The sequence below is a fragment of the Megascapheus bottae genome, chromosome 23 (genome assembly GCF_031878675.1).
Source record: "Megascapheus bottae isolate mThoBot1 chromosome 23, mThoBot2.hap1, whole genome shotgun sequence".
In the NCBI taxonomy this organism is placed as follows: Eukaryota; Metazoa; Chordata; class Mammalia; order Rodentia; family Geomyidae; genus Megascapheus; species Megascapheus bottae.
The window spans coordinates 21,954,249-21,975,380 of record NC_143531.1 but is presented as its reverse complement, the minus strand read 5'-3'; the positions used below and the strand labels follow the sequence as shown (position 1 = coordinate 21,975,380).

At 45.2% G+C, this 21,132-nt stretch overlaps 1 long non-coding RNA gene across 2 annotated transcripts in view; it reads left to right on the top strand.

Annotated features, from left to right (window-relative positions):
- Positions 1-21,132, top strand: part of LOC150047428 (uncharacterized) — a 220,092-nt gene that overhangs the window by 85,886 nt on the left and 113,074 nt on the right. Inside the window, exons 3-6 of one of the 2 annotated variants that reach the window (XR_016539435.1) lie at positions 12,261-12,367; positions 13,171-13,332; positions 16,086-16,118; positions 16,605-16,990. This is a non-coding gene — a long non-coding RNA (uncharacterized LOC150047428). Of the gene's footprint in view, positions 1-12,260; positions 12,368-13,170; positions 13,333-16,085; positions 16,119-16,604; positions 16,991-21,132 lie in introns of those variants that run through there. The other variant, XR_016539436.1, reaches the window with a different exon arrangement.

The following is a 21,132-nucleotide window of genomic DNA, read 5'->3' as shown; positions in this document are numbered from 1 at the left end:
CCACTAGGCCAAACTCCCGGCCCTATTGTAGTTATTTTTGAGGTAGGGTTTTGTTTCCCAGATGGACATATGCCTGGATTTTGTTCCGTCTATGTTAGGATTTCTTCTGTAGCTGGGATGATAGGAACATGGGCAATAAATCTCAATAAATATGAGGAAGCTCAATAAATATGAGGAATCTCAGAAAATACTTGGAACTACGCAGAGTGCAAACCCCATATATACCAGGGATGTTTCCCTGGGCATCCACTCCTAGGATAAAGTTTAACTTTATAAAAGTAGGCATGAGAGAGTATCAATAGTAACTCATAAGAAAATAAATCAATTATAATGACATAATAAATGTATGAATGTGAATAAAAGTTGCACAAAGTTTTACAATTTTTCATGTAATATTTTGGGACCATAGTCCACTGTAGTTAATTGCAATAGCAGAAATAAAACTACTCTAGATGTGAAAAGTGTGTGTGTGTGTGTGTGTGTGTGTGTGTGTGTATTAATGGCATCCTACTTTACTAAATGCATTACTCAATGACTTGCTTTTGTCAGTGGACAGTTTTATCCATCAGTATATCTAGACATACTTATTCCTTTAACTTATTCAATCATTCTCTTAATATAGACATTTTAATTCTGGGAATGTTGTATCATAATAGTTTATGCTTCTTTTGTCCTTTTATTGATCCCAATTGCTTAAATATTAAAAAGAGTAAAATATTCAAAAAGACAATCTGGTGCTATTGCCTTTTGGCAAGTTAAAGAGTGTGGAATACCACCTCTAACTTTTGGGGGCTTGGCCCAAATACTGCTTCTTGAAATCTGGAAAGTGTAGCCTTCATTTCCTCATTCCTTTGCTTTTCCATTCCCTGCCTTTGTAGCCTGGATCCTGATATACCTACCAATAGTATTCTCTTATAAAATGCATGGAAATAGGAGACAGAAGGGAGGAGGGATTAAAATATTAATAATAATTCCTGTGCCAGAAAGATAACTTTGTAGAATGCACAAACAATTGAATAGAAGGATCTTTCATCTTCATCTTCCTCCTTGTCTTTCTCCTCCTCTTCTTTCTCCTTCTCCTCTTGTGCTGAAGATAAAACCGAGAATCTCACATATGCTCTACCACTGAAGTGTACCCCCAGCTCCATCATTATTCTTGAATAGCACTTTACTAACTACCATCCGCCAGGACCGTGTAGGCTCGGTGCCTAGCCTTCACGTGGACACATGTACAGACTTTTTCTCTAGGATACATTAGTGGAACGATGGTGTTCGGGGCCTGAAGAGGTACTGACTGAGTGTAGGAAGAAGGGGAAGAGAAACTCAGATGCTGACAGCTCCTCTCACGTAGCTCATGATCCAGGCCAGCCCTGCCATCAGCCAGCAGGTTCGCCTGCTGACTGGGCTCAAAAGTTAAAATTGGTTTCTTGTGGATGCTGGCCAATGACTCCCTTGCCATGGGAAAGATTGCTTTTTGCTGTGTTTGCAAGATGTGAATTCATTCTTTTTTTAATATCAGTAAAGAGTTTAATCTAATTTGCAAAGAAATAAGATCAGACAAGCCTTGCAAATACGATGGGCTTTTATAGTTTCAAAACACTAAAACTGGCATCACAGAACTATCCTCCCTCACTCTTTTCCTCCTCTTTAGGACCGGCACAGGAGTGACAGGACCGTGAGGACTGTCTACGGAGGTCTCATTCTGGGGATGCACTTACACAGTCGTATGTCTTTGTATGTGTGTGTGTGTGTGCGCGCACGTGTGCGTGCGCATGCACACATGGTCCTGATGACTGAACATAGAGCTTTGCTCATGCCAGGCAAGTGCTCGTCCACTTCAACCATGCTCCCAATCCTTTGTTTTATAGTTTGTTTCTGAGAGAGGGTCTTGCTGACTTTGCTTGAGCTGGCTGGCTTCAGAACTCACCATCTTCTTTCCTCTATCTCCCAGAGTGGCTGCAAGGTGCTATAGTATTGTGCTATTTTTACTCACCCATGAAAGCAAAGCTCTCTTCTGAATAGAATCTGCCTTTAAGTTGAGCATGTAGAGACTTGATCCACCAGCTCTGCACTCTTGGCCTTTGTGAGCAGTGGGGCTTCTTATTAGATATGTGTCCTGGGTTCTAGTCCTTATCTGCCCTAGCCTGTGAAATGATATAACTCAAGGTCATAGCGGGCTTGTTTAGAGGGCAGAAATCGAATTGAGGGAAACAGGACTCCTTGCTTGCCTTTTGAAGCTTCCATAGAACAAAAACCTATGGCCTTTTGCTTCTCATACAAGGGTTGTTCCAAATTTGGTTAGATAGCCTGATGTATGATAAAATGAGCAGGTGGCTGTTGGAAATCTCCAGAAAGCTACACTAGGAGGAAGGAAGGTAGGAGGGAGGGAGGGAGGAAGGGAGGGAGGAAGGGAGGGAGGAAGGGAGGAAAGGAGGAAGGAAGGAAAGAAGAAAGGAGGGAGGGAGGGAAGGAAGGAAGGCAGGTGGGCTCTGGATTGGTGGAAATCTATGGTCATTCTCAGCTGATTGGTTGGTAACTGGAAGATGGTGGGACTTGTAGAACACAGGGTGTGGTTGGAGGAAGTAGGTCACGGGAGGATCAAAGCTAGGCTTTTGAAGGAATATTGTTCCTCAACTTCTTCCTGTTCCCCACTTTGCTTCCTGGGCACCAGGAAGTGAGCAGCTTTCATCTTGCTCCCACCTTGATTGTTCTACCTCCCCACAGGCCCAGGACGATGGGACAAAATGGTCACAGACTGACACTTCTGACACTGTGAGCCTCAAATAAACTTTTCCTCCTTTTGAGTTGTTTATCCCAGGCGTTTTGCCGTAGGGACAGAAATCGGGCTAACACAATCAATGCTCAGTCTTTCTGTGTCTGAGTGCTTGTGCGCTTTGGAGGGAGTAACCCATGCAGACTTCTTCCTTGTTCTCTTACGGAGGAAGTCACTGATGTCATTGTTCCCAGGCTGGTCTTCACCAGGAGTCCTGGGAACTTTTCTTTTTCTGGGAGCTCAGATCCAGAGCCTTACCATTTGAACCCTGATCAGGGTCCTCCAGAGAGAGGATCAGAATCCACAGGTCGCTCCCAAGGAGATTTCAGACGAGCTTGGCTGTCCTACTTAAGCCAGAGTGAACAGATGACACTGGGTTCCAGATAATCAGCACATGACAATAGGGTCATGCCCACACTCGGCCAGCCTTAAGACCTGAAAGGAGCAGGAAGAAAATCTGTTAACTGTGCTTTGGGGTGTAATTACTTCCTTGAGGGGAATCTCATGGTTACTTAATTAAAGCATTCTACTTTGATAGGAAGTGTTGCTTCGGCTTCTCAAGTATGAAACGCAAGACTTTGCGAGAGTCAAACGACTTGTTAAAAATGTAAACAATTTACCAAGGGTCCTAAAGAGACAAACCATAATAAATAATGAGTGTGGAAATTAAGTGTAAATGTTTGTGGAGAAACTAATTATCCTTTTTGTTATGAACATGAACCCACATTCGATTTTAAGCTGGTGCTATTCTAATGATGTTTACCAATAAAAAGCATAGTGGGAGGGATCCTGCCCATTTGTGCACACAGGGCTCTGCATGGTGGGGTCGCCACTCAGCCACTCAACAGGAGTTCTTTGTTCTGCATGGGGTGTGGAGGAAGCAGAGGGCTGCTTTATGTGACAGCGAGATGAAGGGTTTAGGTCGCTCATGGAGTTACCAAATAACCCAAGAGTTTCCTCCCAGAGACAGGAATCAAATAAGAAAAGTAGAAGAGGGCTGGGAGTTTGGCCTAGTGGTTAAAGTGCTTGCCTAGCATGCATGAAGACCTGGGTTCGATTCCTTGGTACCACATACATAGAAAAAAGCCAGAAGTGGTGCTGAGGCTCAAGTGGTAGAGCTCTAGCCTTGAGAAAATCCAAGGACAGTGCTCAGGCCCTGAGCTCAAGCCCAGGACTGGCAAAAAAAAAAAAAAAAAAGAAAAGTAGAAGAGATCATGTTGTTTCCCCTTATTTTGGCTACTCAGGAAGCTGAGACCTGAGGATCAAGGTTCAAAGCCAGCCTGGGAAGAAAACTCCACAAGACTCTTTTTTTTCCATATATTTTTATTGTAATTAATAGAAGGGTTACATTATATTCACCAGATAGAAGATATATTACTTCACAAATGTTGATACTCTTTCTCATGTCTCGGTCCCCATTTCCCTCCCCCCCTTCCCCCGCTCATCTTGATTTCTCCCCTTCCCTATCCTATTTCAAATAACCAATTAAGGATATATAAACTATATCAGATAACAGGGTGAAATATTGTAACAATATGAGATAACCAAGGGACAGCAAAAGAGATGAGAGATAACATAGTACATTAAGGATAACAATCACTCATTATATGGCTTTTGTTTCTATATCCTGGAGGTCCTTACATTTAGCATCATACTATATGGCCTTATGTATCTAGCTTTTGTTCTATTCCACAAGACTCTTATCTCCAGTTAGCTAGTAAAAAGTGGGAAGTGTTTGGAGCAGAGCAGACCATATCTGTAGCGGATGGAGCATTGACTTCTTTGCTGACAATTTATGGGAGAGAGCTCCCACCTAAGTGGTTAAACTGAAAGAGCTCTTAGGTCATTCTTGAGAGCGTTCCTCAGGATCTTTTGGTGAGTTGTAGATGGAATGAAGAAACAGAGTTGCATCATTGAAAAGAAAATCTAAAATAAGCCACATTGTATCCCATTCCATTGCATGGGAGAATGGAAGCCCTGAGTGAGAAATGCAAAGGTGTTTGATGGTGGTGAAGACAGACTTGGGTAGCACTGGGGATTTTGTCCTCTTGGTGTTGTGGAGAGAGGCTGGTTTTTCTGTCAGGTGGTTTTGGGTTTTTATCACCCTATTTGCGCTGTGATTTTGAGGACATAATTCCGCTGTGTGTAGCAAGAGTAGATTGGAGGTTGGTACGTGTGTTAGGCTTTGTGAAGATTAAAGGGGATCAGGCATGTGAAATCCAAGACACCCCCAGTCTTCTCTTCTTTCTTTGGGGAGTTGTATAAACAACTCTGACCCAAGGTAGTAAGAGTGGAGTCAGAGCAAGGAAGTTGTTTTTTAATTTTTTTTTTTTTTTGCAGGGTAGAGGGGACCTTAATCTGAATGACCTTCACCTTCAGGAGACATTCTCCTAAGACTATGGGTCAGAGGACAGGGAGCCAAGCATCTTTCTGCCAGGAGTGACCTGTTGGTGAACCATGTCAGACAGCCCTGATGACACAATGTGCATGGAGGGTGACATAACCAGGGCCAGACAGGGGCTTGTTAGGGTGGGGTAGGAGAGCCTGATTCAGGCTCTATACAGGCCAGGGACTCTAAAAGGCAGGGGGTTGGTGTGATTGAGCAAGACCACAAATGCCAGATATAGCAATGTTCTGCTCTGTCCAGGTGCTCCTGACTCTTTTTTAGCCTTCAGAGGTGAGCGACTTTAAATCTGTTCTGAATTGTCATTTCCTGAGCTTCAGATCCAGCCGACATGTTTGCCCCCATTGAGCCGAGGTCATTGTCCTCCTCCTCCTCCTCCTCCTCCTCCTCCTCCTCCTCCTCCTCCTCCTCTTCCTCCTCCTCCTCTTCCTCCTCCTCCTCTTCCTCCTTCTCATCTATCTTCTTCTTGTTGGTGGTGGTGGAGCTTGAACTTGGCACCTGGGTGCTCTCCCTTAGCTCTTTCTGTTCAAATCTAGTGCTCTAACACTTTGAGCTACAGTGCCACTTCTGTTTCTCTGGTGGTTAACTACTTTAACTACTGGAGATGAATCTCACAGACTTTCCTGCCTGAGCTGCTTTTGAACCTTTGAGCCATGACTGATCTCAGATTCCTGATTAGCTATTCCGGTGCCTGGCTTCAAGTTTCTTCTTTGCTTGTCATTTTTTTTTACATGGTCTGCGCTATAGGACTCTCAAATAGTCCCCACGTCCTCCTCTTTCATCTCCTCCCTGCTTCTGTTTCAGTTCTGGAGAAACACGGAGGCGTGCACACTGCTTTGGGGCATCTGAATGTCCTGGGGTGGGTAATGTACACCTGTCTGTGTCTGAAGTCAACCTGGAGGAGCTGCCCAGTCCACAGGTCCCAGGCCCCCAGCCAGAACACCCCGGGGCATCTTTTGGCCATCTCTCCTCCCCAAGACACCTTGCCCCTGTCTCCTCTCCCCAGGGGACCCCCTGCCATCCTTCCTCCAGAAACTCTGACTCCATTCCACCTGCCACAGGCCAATACATTTTCATATCCCAGAGAATGGTTTCCCAGGTTGGATACCTTCTGAGCCTCCTGACACCAGCACTGACTGCTTCTCCACTTATGACTACTCAGATGCAAGCCTGCACATGTCAAAAGTACAAACACGGATCGAATGCTAGACCATCCTCCCTGCATCTAAAGACATGGGTACCAGCAGCCACAGTATAGACATCAACCCGCTTCTGATCAATGCAGTTGCTATGCTGGCTGAGTTCCCTCTGATTACAGAACTGGAGTGGAACTTTAGCAGTGAAAGCTGGTTGTCAGGATTCAGGAGGAAAGGAGGAAGAAGAAGTAGAAGAGCCATGATTTCAAACACTCGGAACTCTACCCTGCACTACCTTCATGAAGACTCACTCTGCTCTGTCTGGTTTCCTCATCTGAAAACCTGGAGCAGAACACTGCGGGTAAGTGCCTGGTGGACCACAGAAGGCCCTTGGGCCACAGGCTTTTCATTCAAAGCACCTCAGTGTCTTCATCTGAAAACAGTGGTGTGGGTGGAAATGTCTTACGTGGTTAATCACTGATGGAGTGATTAGGAAGAAGTCAGGAAGGTGGCAGGTTTTCTGCAATGGCGGATGGGCCAGGGAATCTGAAACCCAGCCTTTGCACCTCATGGATTCGGTAAAGAACACCATCAACATGTAGTTGCAAGAGGACGGGTGAGGTAACAAGCTGGCATTTTGTTGTGTTAGATCTGAGCAGCTGACACTCCTGCTGGTAGGAGTCGGCTTGCAGTTGCTGAAAATTACTTTGTCAAGCTTGGTTCTTGAGGGCATGGAGAAGAAAACAGAGCTTGGGCCTTCTCTGCAGCAACTAACCGTAAAATCCACCTTGAAAAGCAGTTCAGACCTGCAACAGACACACAGTGATTGTGAACTGGCTTTGGCTTGCTTAAAAAAAATGTGAAGAGGAGGAGTCTATCCTGGGAGTCAGAGAGCTACAACAGCCTTTGAAGAAATACTATTTTCAGCAGGAACCACCCAGGAGACCCAGTGGCTGGGCAGATAGAGGAGAGGGGGAGGGACAGGGCGTAATGGTCAGGAGGCCTCCTCCAGGGCTGCAAGAGAGTGGTGCGATGGAGAAAGGTGCACAGGGACATGTTGCAAGCCTGCCATCTGGAAATTGATCAAAGTCAAGGACTATAATGAGCTTAATTGCTATACAGAGGCTGGAGTCACGTTGCTGGGGTCAAGGCAAAATTCAGCCTCTAGGAAAGAAATCAGCCAGCACTGAGGAAGTCTTCAGGCCCCAGACACCCATTTCTAGGAGAGAAAATTCCAGATGAAACCAACAGCCTCTGAAAATCTGTGTCCCATGATCTAGGGGACTCAGGGGCATAAGTCGTTTGGCTCTGGCTGCAGTGAAAGGCACGGGGATGGGCAGAAAGAGTGGGTCTCTCAGGTGCCCAAGACCAGGACTGAGCCCAAGCGCAGGCTTCTTTATATTTTGATGCCTTACAAAACAAAACAAAAGAACAAATCAGATATGGTAGTCCACATCTGCAATCCAGCTTCTCATCAGTTGGAGGCAAGAGAATGGCAAGTTTGATGCCAGCCTTGGCACAAGTTAGCAAATCAAAATGCAAAATGAAAGGACTGGAAATTTAGCTCAAGTGGTAGCATGTTTGTTTAACACGAGCTCCTGGATTCAGTCCCCAGTACTAAAAAAAAAAAGGTGCCAAGAGAAGCAATAAAGAGAGAGAAGGAAAATCAGTTGCCTGTCAGTTATGCCTGAACCCTCACTATTAGGCTAAGATCCATAGATACTCAGCTGGAAGCCAACTCGAGTAGAAAAAGTCCATGAGATTCCATTTCCAAAATAACAAGCAAAAAGCTAGGTTGGAGGTGTTGTTCAAGTGGTAGAGTGCCAGTCAAGGGAGTAGGAGTCTCTCTTCTTGAGCTCAAGCCTGAGAGAGAGAGAGAGAGAGAGAGAGAGAGAGAGAGAGAGAGAGAGAGAGAGAGAGAGAGAGAGAGAGAGAGGGAGGGAGGGAGGGAGGGAGGGAGGGAGGGAGGGAGGGAGGGAGGGAGGGAGGGAGGGAGGGAGGGAGAGAAGCAGCAGCTCTGGTGTTTGTGAACAGATGGGCAAGTAAGTCTCTTCCCCACCAGGTAACCTGGACTGGATCATGCATATATCAGTTGCCCAGGGCCTGCATCAAAGCCATAGGTTCTGATAGGATCCATCAGAGCAGGACAAATTTAAAGGAAGGAGGCTGATCTTAAGAAGTAATGTTTTCTCCCCTGTCCTTTGTCCCTTGCTTTCAAACATGCCCATACCTTTTCCAACCTGGCCATCTAGAAGGCCTGTCACATCGCCAGGAATAGGTTTCAGGCCAAGGGCAGCCAAGTAGCAAGCCAGGAGAATGCCTGCCGCTCTGGACTTCCCAGGAAGATTCCATTCTGAAGGCCAGGCGCTTAATAGGCAGGGACCTGTGTTAATAAAAGTTCTTTTTACTTGAAAGGGCACAGAGAAAAACCAATAAAGCTGAGCCAAGGTCTTAAAAAAAAACCTGATAAAACTGACAAAAAATAAAGAAGTAGTTTATCATGGCTTTCAAAGGAAGACGAGGATTTCTCCTTTTCTTTTTCATAGGCAGAATTAATTAACCCAGCACATACTTGAGCTCTGGATGCAATGCTTGCTTGACTCAGGCAGGGTGTGAAGTATTCTGGACTCTGGATAAGCTTTCATTAAAACAACACTAGTTAGACTTGGGAATTTAGATTCTTCCACCTGACAGAAACAGGGTGCCAGAAATGGAGAAAGTGATGGAGTGCTGTAAGGAAGTGACTCTTTCCTCCTAGGGCCAAGGGGAAAATACTATTGGCACCACCAAGGTGCCAACGTGACCTGATTCTTTCCCTAGCCTTCCTTCCTCTCTCTCAAGTGGGGAAATCCATGTATACGTACTTCTCCTTGCCCCCCTGGCTTCCTCTTGCTCTATCTCTGCTGTGAAGGAAGACCTGGGGGATGTTACCCATTCAGTAACCACCAGTACAAAGACCTTGAGGTGAGCATGAACTGAAGAAGGAGGCCGAAGGGACTGTAGCAGAGAAAATGAGGGGCTTGGTTAGTGGGAGGTGAGGATGTAGGTCTCTGGAACGGAGGGAAGGAGGCAAGGGGAAGTGGAAATGACATAAACTGCATGGCTTCAATGCCAGGCATTATTTTCCAGTTTCTGGAGGCTGGAAGACTAAGGTTAGGTGCCAACAGTGTTGGGTTCCGGTTTTGTAGCCAGCTACCTTCTTCCTGAGTCCTCCTGTAAGAAGAGAGGGGGCACTGCTGTCCTCCCTTCCTCTTATAAAGATGCTAATCTCATTCCAGGGACCTCCGCCCATGACCTCATCCAACTCAAGCTGTCTACCATAAGTCTTTATCTGCAGGCTTTTAATTACCAAGAAAAACAATTCCCAGATATTTTAAACTCCCTTAAAGCAACCATTTCCTTCCCCAAGCACTTCCCATTTCTACCCTAGATTGCTTCCCCCGGTCTTCGGGGAATCAAATCGAATCTGGCCTAAGAAAATGTGGATGCTACCTGCAAGTTTGTGGGAATTGTTTGTTTTCACCATTCAGCAGAGAAGGGTGATTTTTCAGCTTCCTAAAGTTCAATGATATCGCCTTCCAAGTTTTCCTCTGGTTCTATTTAGATTTCTGAGAAACCATCTGTGGTCCAGGTAAGAGGTTGTGAGTTATCTTTCCACTATGGAATAGGCCAGGCGGCTGAGGATCTAGGCCCACTTGCCTTCCACTATGCCTGGAGGCCACAGACAGGCACCATTTCCACACTGACCTTTGAAATGTGAAGCCTTGCTGGGAAATTTTTCTAAAGGTTCAGCAGAGAGAGAGAGAGAGAGAGAGAGAGAGAGAGAGAGAGAGAGAGAGAGAGAGAGAGAGAGAGAGAGAGAGAGAGAGAGAGAGAGAGATATCCTCCAAATTGGAAGGCCTTGCTCTTCTGTCATGTCTCTATCACCAACCAGCCCCATCCAGTCCAAGAGAGGCCAAGATTTGGAGGGTCACCATTCCAGGTCAGCTCAAGCAGAGAAATCCATAAGACTCAACAGAAGGACACTAGATGTGGTAGCACATGCTTATCATCTCAACAATCACTGGAAACTTAGAATAGGTGACCATGGTCCAGTCATGTAGCTGGGCAGGAAGTGAGACTATCATAAAAACAACCAGTGAGAAAGCAGCTAGAAGCATGGCTCAGTGGTAGAATGGCTGTGCAGCCAGTGCAAGGCCCAGAGTAAAATTCTCAGTACTGCCAAAACCATCACCAGCACTGAAGGAGGATCGCAATTGTGGAGGTCTCTTCTCAATCATCAGCTCTGGTGGAAAAGTCTACCGCATCTGTCTCAATGGAGGAAAGCTGGGCACAGTGGCACATGCCTGTTATCCCAGCTAGAGTGGGAATCCTCAAGTAGGCAATTGTGGTCTAGGCACATGCCTCAGCAAGAGAGAGACCTTATCTAAGAAATTACCAGTGCAAATGAAGAAGTCTCCAAGTGAGTAGAGCTGCTGCCGAGCAGGCATGGAGCCCGGGGTTCAAACACAGCTAACAAGTGGCTGTACTTAGCCACTGCTCACTGATTTAGCAAGAGTTGGAGACAGTTTGCAACAATGGAGATGATTTCAATTTTGTACCCCAAAGAGCTAAAACACCTCAACGGAATTTATAAAATAAACTTTAGTTCTCCTAATGGCAGGCACACAGCCCTGTGCAGAGAGGGGGAAAACAAGAAGAAGATACAGAGAAGTGTGCAGAAGAGGCTGCGTTTGGAAAATAAATTTGGCAAACAGGACTTTGTTCTTGTGTTTGTGTTAAGAGACCAAGAAGCAGGCCAAGGATGATGTAGAGGGTGGGAAGAAGGGAGCACCAGGTCTTAGAATATACTTCTTTATGCTTGAGCTTTGATACTTGTGCATATGACCACAACACCCACGTGAATGTCATGGAGTGTTTAGTTCTCTGTAGAAAAGTCACCGAAGTCAGCAGATGCCTAAAACAGGGGTCTGCTGTCCACACTCTCTCTGTACACTTCCAGTAGTGGTTAGAGCACTGCTTCCTGGAGAATGCCCACCTAGCCTCCCAGAACTACATGTACACAAACAAGCGCAAAATGACATGGAGATAACTGCTGCATTTCAGAGCTAAACTCTCCTCCCCTCCACTGGGCAGTTTTGCTTCGAAAGCCTAGGTGGGTCAGGTGATCTGAGAGTTCATGCTAACATCAGGGATGAAATAAAGATGCTTTTGGCTTGGTTTACTTTAGGAAAAAAATACCCATTTGTGGCATTTATTGGAAAAATAGTATTAAATTAATATATACTACATGAGATATATACCATGGTATTTATTATTTTACCACTGAAGTAATAGAGTATATATAGAGAGACATGTAATACTATTTTAAGGTTACTAATATATATGTAATTAGCTAATCTGGTCAATTAATATATACTTATATATGTAATTAGTTTAATATAAAAATATATAATAGAGCACACATTTCTAATATAGTCTATAAATATAACATGCAATATATTATATTAATTCTTATCAATGTGTTGTACAGTACATGTCTTAATTATGTAAAATATGTTATATATCTATATATCTACATACACATAGATATAAATGTGCATATGCTATATATACATGTATGTGTACATTGATAGATCCATATGTAACACACACACACACACACACACACGCACACACACACACATTGATATACATTCCCACAAATACAGGATACTAGTGGGTGTGGCAGCCCTGGTACATGGCCAGCCGTTCTCGCCATGACTGGGTCATGTCTGGCCTGGGGCCACATCTGGCTGGCTGCCTGTTTCTTCATGGCCAATGAGCAAAGACTACTGTTTACAGGTTTGCATGGTTACATTTTCAATGATTAATTAAATACCCAGAACCTCTTTGGTTTTGCCTTTTGGTCTCGGCGTTGAAAATATTGGATATCTGTCTCTTTCAGAAGCCCCTGCTCAGCCCGGACTGGAGATCTTTTGAGACTCATTTTCCAAATTCAGTTCCAGAGCATAGTCCAACCTTAGCCAAAGGCATCCTGAGGAAGAGGAAATGGTAAAGACTGGTCAGGGGCTGGGGGAGCTGCTCCTGACAGTGTTCATGTGTGCTGTGGCATCTGGCGTTTCACACGCACACACACACACACACTCATAAACATACATTGACATCTATGTACATACATCCACACAATATGCAAAAAAACCACTCACTCTCACACGTGCACTGATACATGCACAATGCTTGCATGCATACATACATACATACATGCATACTCTCAACACTCATCCACTTATACTCATCCATACACACTTAAAGTCACAATGTACCCACACAGACACATACTTTCTTTTACACACTCATGAAATCTGCATAACACCACACTCACACACAATACTCAGACATACACATGTGTCCACACCTACACTCAGACAAACATGTGTCACGTGTGCTCATGCACATATATTTATACACAAACTTAAAACAGACATGTTCCTATATTCATGCACACACTGGGCCACATATGTTTATGCACGTATACTCACAGTCTGATACACACATAGATACGTATGTACACCCTACTGACAGACGTACAATACGCATTCACACATGCACACTTTCCATGTTAGGAAAGTGAAGCTATTGTGTGGGTCAGCAAGAGTCTTGATGGGGTTTGGTTCCATTCTCTAGTCACAGAAAAGGTCTCACCTGATTAGCTCACTATGTCACCAGCTTGTGAATATGGAGCCAAAATATAGAAAAGGTGGCGGCTGCCAGCCTGTTGCGATGGGCTTGAAAGAGACCTCAGTATTGTATGCCCATCTGAGTCTCTGGAAGTTGACTTGTCACATCTTTTCTAGCAATGACACTGGAACAGCATGGATCCATCCATCACCGTGTCACAATTCTGAAATGGTTTCCAGCGGTCAGCTCATCACAGCTAATTAGTCTCCCAATGTATGAATAGTCACAAGAGAAGCGACTTTGAGGTTTCCAGACAACTTCAACAGTGAACTTCCAAGGTAGCTCATCTGTCCTACCTATTAATTAAAGTCTTTTCATCGAAGCCCAGAGCCCTCACAGTTCCAGGCACCAGCAGCGTGCTGGCCTTCCTTTCTCAGCACCGGAATGGTCAGACAAGCACAGGGTGAGGGTGGATCTCTGAAGCTATGAATATGAGAAAGCTGGAATGTTCTAGAACCAAATGTGGTTAGCAATGGCTCTTCACATGCAGAAAATGTTGAGGGTTTAGTGAAACAAAGCCAGCATGTTGTTGAAATATGCCCATGATCCCTCATCATCATGGTATATAAAAGAAAAGCAAACAGTTGGCACTGGATTAGGCAAGTGGATGTCATCAATTTGATGAAATCAAGCCTGAGTTTGCCTGCCATCCACTGTCATGTAGCATCAAGTAGTATCAACTGTTTGCCTAGTATTGAGATAATTTAACAAATCACACCCATTACCAGAAATGGAAGAGAATGTCTTGGAAACTGCTGAGCAACTGCAAACGGGAAGAAAGACAGACATTCAGCAGACATAGCCCTCTCCACCCTGTACAGTCTTCCAGCCCCTCCTCTAACCCCCCTGCACTCCCCACTTTGCCCAGCCATTTGCTGATATCCTCTCATCCTTCCCTTTGAGCAGATCATTTTGCAATCCCATTCTTCTTAGTAGTATGCAATCAGTTCCTTCAATGGGGATGAAGTAGGATCAGGATGTAAACCGGCCAGCCATAGTAGAGAAGGTTATGCAGTATGATTGCATGGATGAATAGCAACCAACTTTCTCCCTCTGTTCCTGTGTTGGTGGCTTCTGCAGGACCCTCCTCTGTGGAGTTCAATAAAGTAGAAATGAAGCACAGAAGCTCAACCGGTCAGACAGAGACCAGACATTTGGCATTTTAAAAATGCCTTCTAAATGTCTAGATACATGGAATATTACCCTGCAGCCTTTTCAAAGTTGATGAGACATGTCAGGAATGTTACTGTCTAAAAACTAGCAAGGGAAAAACCTTGCCCAAGCCCCAGAGAGGAAAGCAGTGACCAACCACCCTGAGAAAGGAAAATGTTTCCTCTCCCTGCAGGCAATATCTGCATGCACATGATCTCGAGCTGAGGAAGAGCAAGCTGCAAGTTCTGCTCATCATTTTCATCTGCCCCGTCGTGTGTGATGCAGCATGCAGTCCTGGTGCCATGCAGCGTGTGAGCTACTGCTCTGGGGGCAGGTGGAAAAGGGCAAGGGGTTTGAGAACAACCTCAAAAGTAGCTCACTGCCTGGAGTGCATAGCCAGGATCACTCATTCACTCAAAATACACTGTTGCTATAGAGCCCAGCGGGCAGAAGAGAGCATCTGGTGTAGCTTCACGTGCCACACACACGTGTGACATCCCAAGTGCATTATTTTGTTTGTCATTGCCACAGCAAAATGCTGGAAACAGGTTAACTTTGTACAGACAAGAGGTCTGCCCCAGATGCAGGCTGAAGGTCCAAATGGCAAGGTGCCAGCTCTGGTGAGGGCCCTCCCTCCTATGGCTGCCTCACCTAAAGGCTGAAGGCAGTGGCAGACACATGCATGGGACAAAGGGACCACCTCTTGACACTGGAACCTATAAAGCATCTCAGTGAATGCTCAGTCAAGCTTTTATACTAATCCCGAGAGAAGCTGGGTCTACAAGGGAATCTTAATTCCTTTTGAAGGCACAGCCCTCGTTGACCGAGAACATTCCCCCTAGTCCTCATCTCATACAGGCTGTATCACTTGAGGCCCAGTGTCACCTATCGCTCAATGCCACCAATGCCACCATCGTTGATGGACCTTTGGATAAACAGCACCTAAATCAAAGCACCCAGGAACACATACTAGTTCCCTGGGGTGAACTGGACTTCAGTCCCTCACTTCAGAGGAAGAAGCTCATGAGGAAAGTGCTGGCTGGGCCAGTACTGTTCTAAAAGATTTGCTTCTGTGTTTCCTTTTTGAATTTCATACCTGAGCTGAGCTCATTAGCACTGCCTTATGACAGAAAGCTAATCCACAGATCATGGCCACAATTAAAAGTATGTACCCCAATCGTTTGAGTGAAGATGTTTGCGATGGGATCTCAAGTCTCCATCTATCTTGTCTTATCCACCAGCTAGTGGAAGCCATCAAATGATCCTGTAATGGATACAATCAAGAACTCCAGGCTCTATAAGACTTAGCTGTGGGAATAACTAGATTTGCACTCCCCGCCATTCAATATTACTGTGGGATCTGTTTAGAACGGAGTCTTGAGAAAAATTCCTCATGGAGAACTCTTGAAACAAAACTAAGTTGATTATGATTTTAAACCTGAAGGAATCCAGAGAAGGTATGTCCTAAGACATGTCCAGGCTCATTTATGAGGACAGAAACCAGTGTAGTAGCGTGTCTCCCCTTTCCTGGCCCCTCCACGACAGTGCTGAGTCCTGTCCAGGCCTAAGTCCTTAATAGGACATAAAGGCTTAGGAAATCGAATGTAACCTATTAAATTTACCACACAAAAATGTCACGGAGAAGCAAAGACCCACTCCTGACGGTCACCATGGTGGCTTGTGGTATAGGCAGCCCATTGAATTATGTGATGTCCTAATGCTGGATCTAGGCTAGGGCAAATGTTTACATACTGCATGAATGTGGAAGCTGTGTGGACTTGAGAAGTTTGGTTTGTACCCCTAGGCACCAATTTTTCCAATTATAATGTAAGTTTTTCAAAATCCAGTGTTATAATCCGTGCTTTTTCCTATTTCACAGGGATTTTTATGAAACTCAGAGAAGACTGCCTGGGTGAGTGGCTCACTGAATGCAGAACAAGATGGAACACTTGTAATTGCTTGGCTGGTTGCAAATGGGGGTTCACTTCCTTTCCATTCCTTGCCCATTCCTTGAGAAAGAAGCGGCCATTTCTGGACTGGAGAAAATGGTTCAATTTCTAGCCTGTATGCTTCTCTTAGGGAAATGATTTAGAGCTGTGTGTAGTGCATGAATTTATTATGACTTGGGTTTGAACTGGGTATGCATCTATATATACTCATATAGAGTCACTGCCCACATCTCACAGTGAAAAATATTGCAGGCTCATAAAACACAAAGCCACCATCTTCCCAACTCCTAACAGCTCCAATGTCCTTAAATAGGAAAAGTTCACTCTGCACACCTATGCAATGGGGTTTGTATAAATTAGACAAACTCTGAGTCTCTCAAGTCATGTTAGACCTGAGCATAATTTGCAAACTCCTCTTGCTAGTTGAAGCTTCTCTGCTTTCTGCTCAGGTAGAGATCCTGGAACCAGGAGGATGGAGCTTCTCTTTATTTACTCCAAGGAAACAAACAAACAGAGCATTGACCCATGGACTGAGTTAATCAAAAGGTTTTTAATCGGGTTTTGAAGGACCACAGGCAAGAGCTTGGAGCCATAAACAGATGGCACTTTGAGTCTTGTTAGAGACGACAGAGCATGCTGCTATAGGATGATTATTTCCTGACTAATGAATCTGCCATTGCCACCCAGAAATTTATTCATCTGGGAGCATGAGTCCCTTCAGTAAAGCCAGAGGTAGAGGGGGTGAACGGACAAAGAGAGTTCTTATGCAAAGAGAGTTCTTATGGTTCTACTTCAGGTTGAAGCAAATCAGACCCTTCTATAGACCTGCAGCATTTGAAAGACTATCAGTGGATTCCAGAGCTTAGAACTTCCATATTTATGAAGGAGAGGGGCAATTTGTATATCTATGCATACAGTGTTTGAGTGGCAACATCTAATCAGATCATGGCACGCTTCCCTAATAGTAAAGATGCCTGGAAGGAAGCATTGATTGATTAGCCCATCAGGCCTCGCTGAACCTGTCCATAGAAAGCCTTTGTGAAAAAAAGATGCACCCCTTGCTCAAGACATGCTACTTTGATCTGCTAAAAAAGTGTTCTAGGATGTTGAACATATTACGAGACATTTTACTGCCATCTGTCAGAAAATTGCCGTAATCAAAACTCCAATCTACAATGTCTTGGAGGTGAAGATCCATCTTTTAGATGTGTCATTAAAAAGCAAACAGAGAATCTTTCTAAAGAATGATGTTATTTATTTGGGAATAAGAGAGAGCCATTGTATGTAGCATACACTTGCTATGCAAACCACAAAGTTATTCAACCAGGACAGAGGGTGGGTTGGCACAGCATGAATATTCACACCCATAATCCCAGCTACTCAGAAGGTGGAGACTGAGGAAATTTTTAGCTGAAAGCCAGCATTAGCAGAGAAGCCATTATAACAAATAAAAGCTGAATGTGGTAGTTGTACTCGTGTTCCTAGCAATGTGAGAGGATTTACAGGTCAAGGACAGTCCTGGGCAAAAAGTATGGTGTCCCCACCTCTCTGAAAAACAAGACAAAGAAAGGGCTGGAGGCATGGCTCGAGTGATAGAGTACTTGTCTTGCAAGTGCAAGGCCCTGAGTATTGCTGAAAAGAAAAAAAGGGGGGGGTGTAAATAGAAGCCAATATAAGCTGAAGTTTTTGTGTGCTATGAACTAGATAATTTTACCTGGGGAAACCAGTGAGCTCATTTTATCTGTGTCCTTTGGTAGCTCAGTCGAGCTAGAAAGACATGACATTAATCAAAGAAATTCTATCAGGACATGGATGATGACAAAGTGGATAAGTGCTCCCGAGCAAAATTTTAAGGCGTTTGGGGACTTCTTAAACAAGATGATAAACGCATATTTAACATTTGAAATTGTTCTTAGCAATGAGTAATCAGTTCTCAGCTGATGTGGGAAAGGATGGGAATTTCACAAATGACTACCATCTACGAGGCAGAAGTGCATGTACGATAACAGAGCTGTCGTTGTAGAATTGGGTTTAAGATCTGATGCAGAGACCATCTTGCCTGTCATGCAGATAATATCAAGCAGACATATCTGGGTGAATTAGTCCTACTGGTGATGAGTCTATCTCCGCCCATGCTGTCTGGGGCCAGGGTAAGTCCTCAGAAGTAGTCAGTCTCGACTTTGCCCTGTGGGTAAGTTGCAGGCAGCCCTGGGAAGCTCCTCTCTCACTCTCCAGGCTGTCCATTCCATCTAGCATGTCAGTGACATCTCTCTGATCATCGTTGGGCCTTTCTCTGATTTGGATCTGAAATGTTTCCAGAAGCTCTGCGGTGCTTTCGGGAGGTGGTGGAACTTTGGGAGGCAGTGCCTAGTGTGGTGAACGTGGGCAGGGGACTGTGGGACCTGGGTCTCCCCATCTCCCATCCTGGCCAGGAGCTCAAGGGTTTTGCTTCCCTGGTCTATGATGTGCTGCCTTCTTGTCGAGCTTTGGACTGATTGATTAAGCACCTGCATTATTGATCCTGTAGCTAGGTGGCATTATTTCAAAATTACTTGTTTCCTCCTTTGCCTTTGTGAGTCACCCTGGCATCTATGCCCTGCACATTCTGCATCACAATTCCCCCAGCTTACTCCCAGATAAGCACCTTTATTTTTCTCTGCTGTTTTTTTGTTTGTTTGTTTGTTTGTTTTGCCAGTCCTGGGCTTGAGCTCAGGGCGTGAGCACTGCCCTTGGACTTTCTTAAGGCTAGAGCTCTACCACTTGAGCCTCAGCACCACTTCTGGCTTTTTTTTTTCTATGTATGTCGTACCAAGGAATTGAACCGGGTCTTCGGGCATGCGAGGCAAGCATATTACCACTAGGCCAAACTCCTGGCCCTCCTCCCTGCTGTTTTAAGGTGGTCAATATGCACCTGCAAGCCATAAGATATGAACTACTAAATGCTGGGGTGCTGTACATATGTTAAAATGCTCCCAGATTTCAAATAGTCAAATTCAGGCAAATCAAGGGATGGCACACAGGCCCTGAGTTCAAGATCCATCACTAACCAAAAACAAACAAACAAAAAACCCAAAACAGAAATAAATCTCCATGACAAGTAGAGAGAGACCATGGAAATCTTTATACTTTAGCACTTTTTCTTCTGCCTTTTGAACAAGGGGCCTTGACATTTTCATTTTGCAGTGGGCTGGCCTGACTCATCGTCTTCAAACTCCTTCCTTCTTTCATCTCCCTGATGAAGTCTGAGGAGGTGGGGCGTGGGCAGAAGTGCTACACTACCTCGTGTACTTTCTCTTCTTGTCCCCAGCACTGCGGCCTCTTGGACGTCTCAGCCCTTGTCTGTCCTTCCTCCACCGCAGACTTGAAGGGCCAGTTTTAGCAGTCTCTTTTCACTTGGGGGAAGTGAGCATAGCCTGGAGCTCCCAGCATAGTCTTCTGAGCTTCGCAAGTCAGAGTCCAGGCCTTATCTTTCAGCACTCCATAGCACCCATCACCCTTCTCATTTGCTGGGGCTACTGGGAGAGAGGGATAAGCTGGAGGCAAGGAGATGCCACAGGAAATGTCAGGAACACTGTTTCCATGGTAGGAAATCCAGCTTCTGCTACAGAGGTACTGAAAGCCCCACTCTTTTTATATTTTATTTGGTTATTTCTTTAGCCAGTTTGGGGCTTGAACTCAGCACCTGGACACTGTCTTAGGCTTTCTCAAGGCTAGTGCTCTACCATTTGAGCCACAGCACCACTTCCGGCTTTTTCTGTGTATGTGGTACTGAGGAATCTAACCCAGGGCTTCTTGCATGCTAGGCAAGCACTCTACCACTAGGCTAAACTCCTGACCACAAGGTCCCACTCCTGTCTGCCCATGAGAGACAGGAAATCATGCCCAATTATAGGAGGAAGCAGAAAGGCTGGAGATGGGGAAAGAGGGTTCCCCACTGAGCTTCCAAGGCAGGAACACCCTCTCGCCCCGCAACCAGGGCTTCAGACATCTACCCCATTCAACACAGGCTTCAGAATCCTTCCTGACAATTATTCATTACCACCACACTTTTTAATTTTAGGCAATCGGTACATGTTTTATTCATTAAAGAGATAAAATATGCTTGTGCAAGGGAGGCCCCAAAGGCCTGCAGTGCTCAGGGTGGCTAATGGATTTCTCTCTGATGCAGTTGAATGCAATAAGAAATGAATGTATTTATACCTAGGAGGGGGTTTCCTTTGATTGGGGATGAGATGCTGAGAGCTTTACACTTGGGGTACTTCAGAATCCATGCCCCGCCACTTCATCCGTGTGCTGGTGTCTGTCCTAAGGCTTTGCCATTACCTTGAGTGACCTGCATCCAAGCTGAGACCCTCTGGAGGTTTCACCTGGCACTTCCAGAAAGCAGTCCCTGCAGGTCCCCAGACAAGATGTTCCCCCAGGGAAAGGGGGACAGAGATCACCTCAGCATACATGTTGAAAGTCAGCTGACGCAGGATGGCCCGTGTCTTCTGTGCAGAGGGCTGCTTTTCATTTTCTGGAGGCAGGGGTGGAGAGAGGATGCTCCCAGGAGGTAGTGGGCACAGAAAGTCTAGGACAGATCTGGAGACCCTGCTCCCTGGGAATTCTGGGTAATGGAGAACAGCCAGAGCAGCAGCCTGATCTATGACTACCACAAGTCTCCCCCTTGCCCTCCCTGATTTCTTGTGGCCTGGGAGAATGGGATATGGGATCACAGAGATCCAATAAGAAGGCAAAAAAAAAAAGTTGATATGGGGTGGAAGATCCTGAAGGCAGGATCTCCCAGAAGAGCTGGCCAGCATGGTTCCTTGATAGTTGGATGCAGGTCAGACAGCAGAGCCTGGCAGAGGCTTTCTGGGACCTGGAAGAACAGAGTTCCATCTGAAGCTGTTGCTTTCTCCTCCCCTTATTTTCCCCTACTTTTCTGTCTATTTTGATCTACTAGAACTTCTGCTTCTGTTTCTCCTCCACACATGG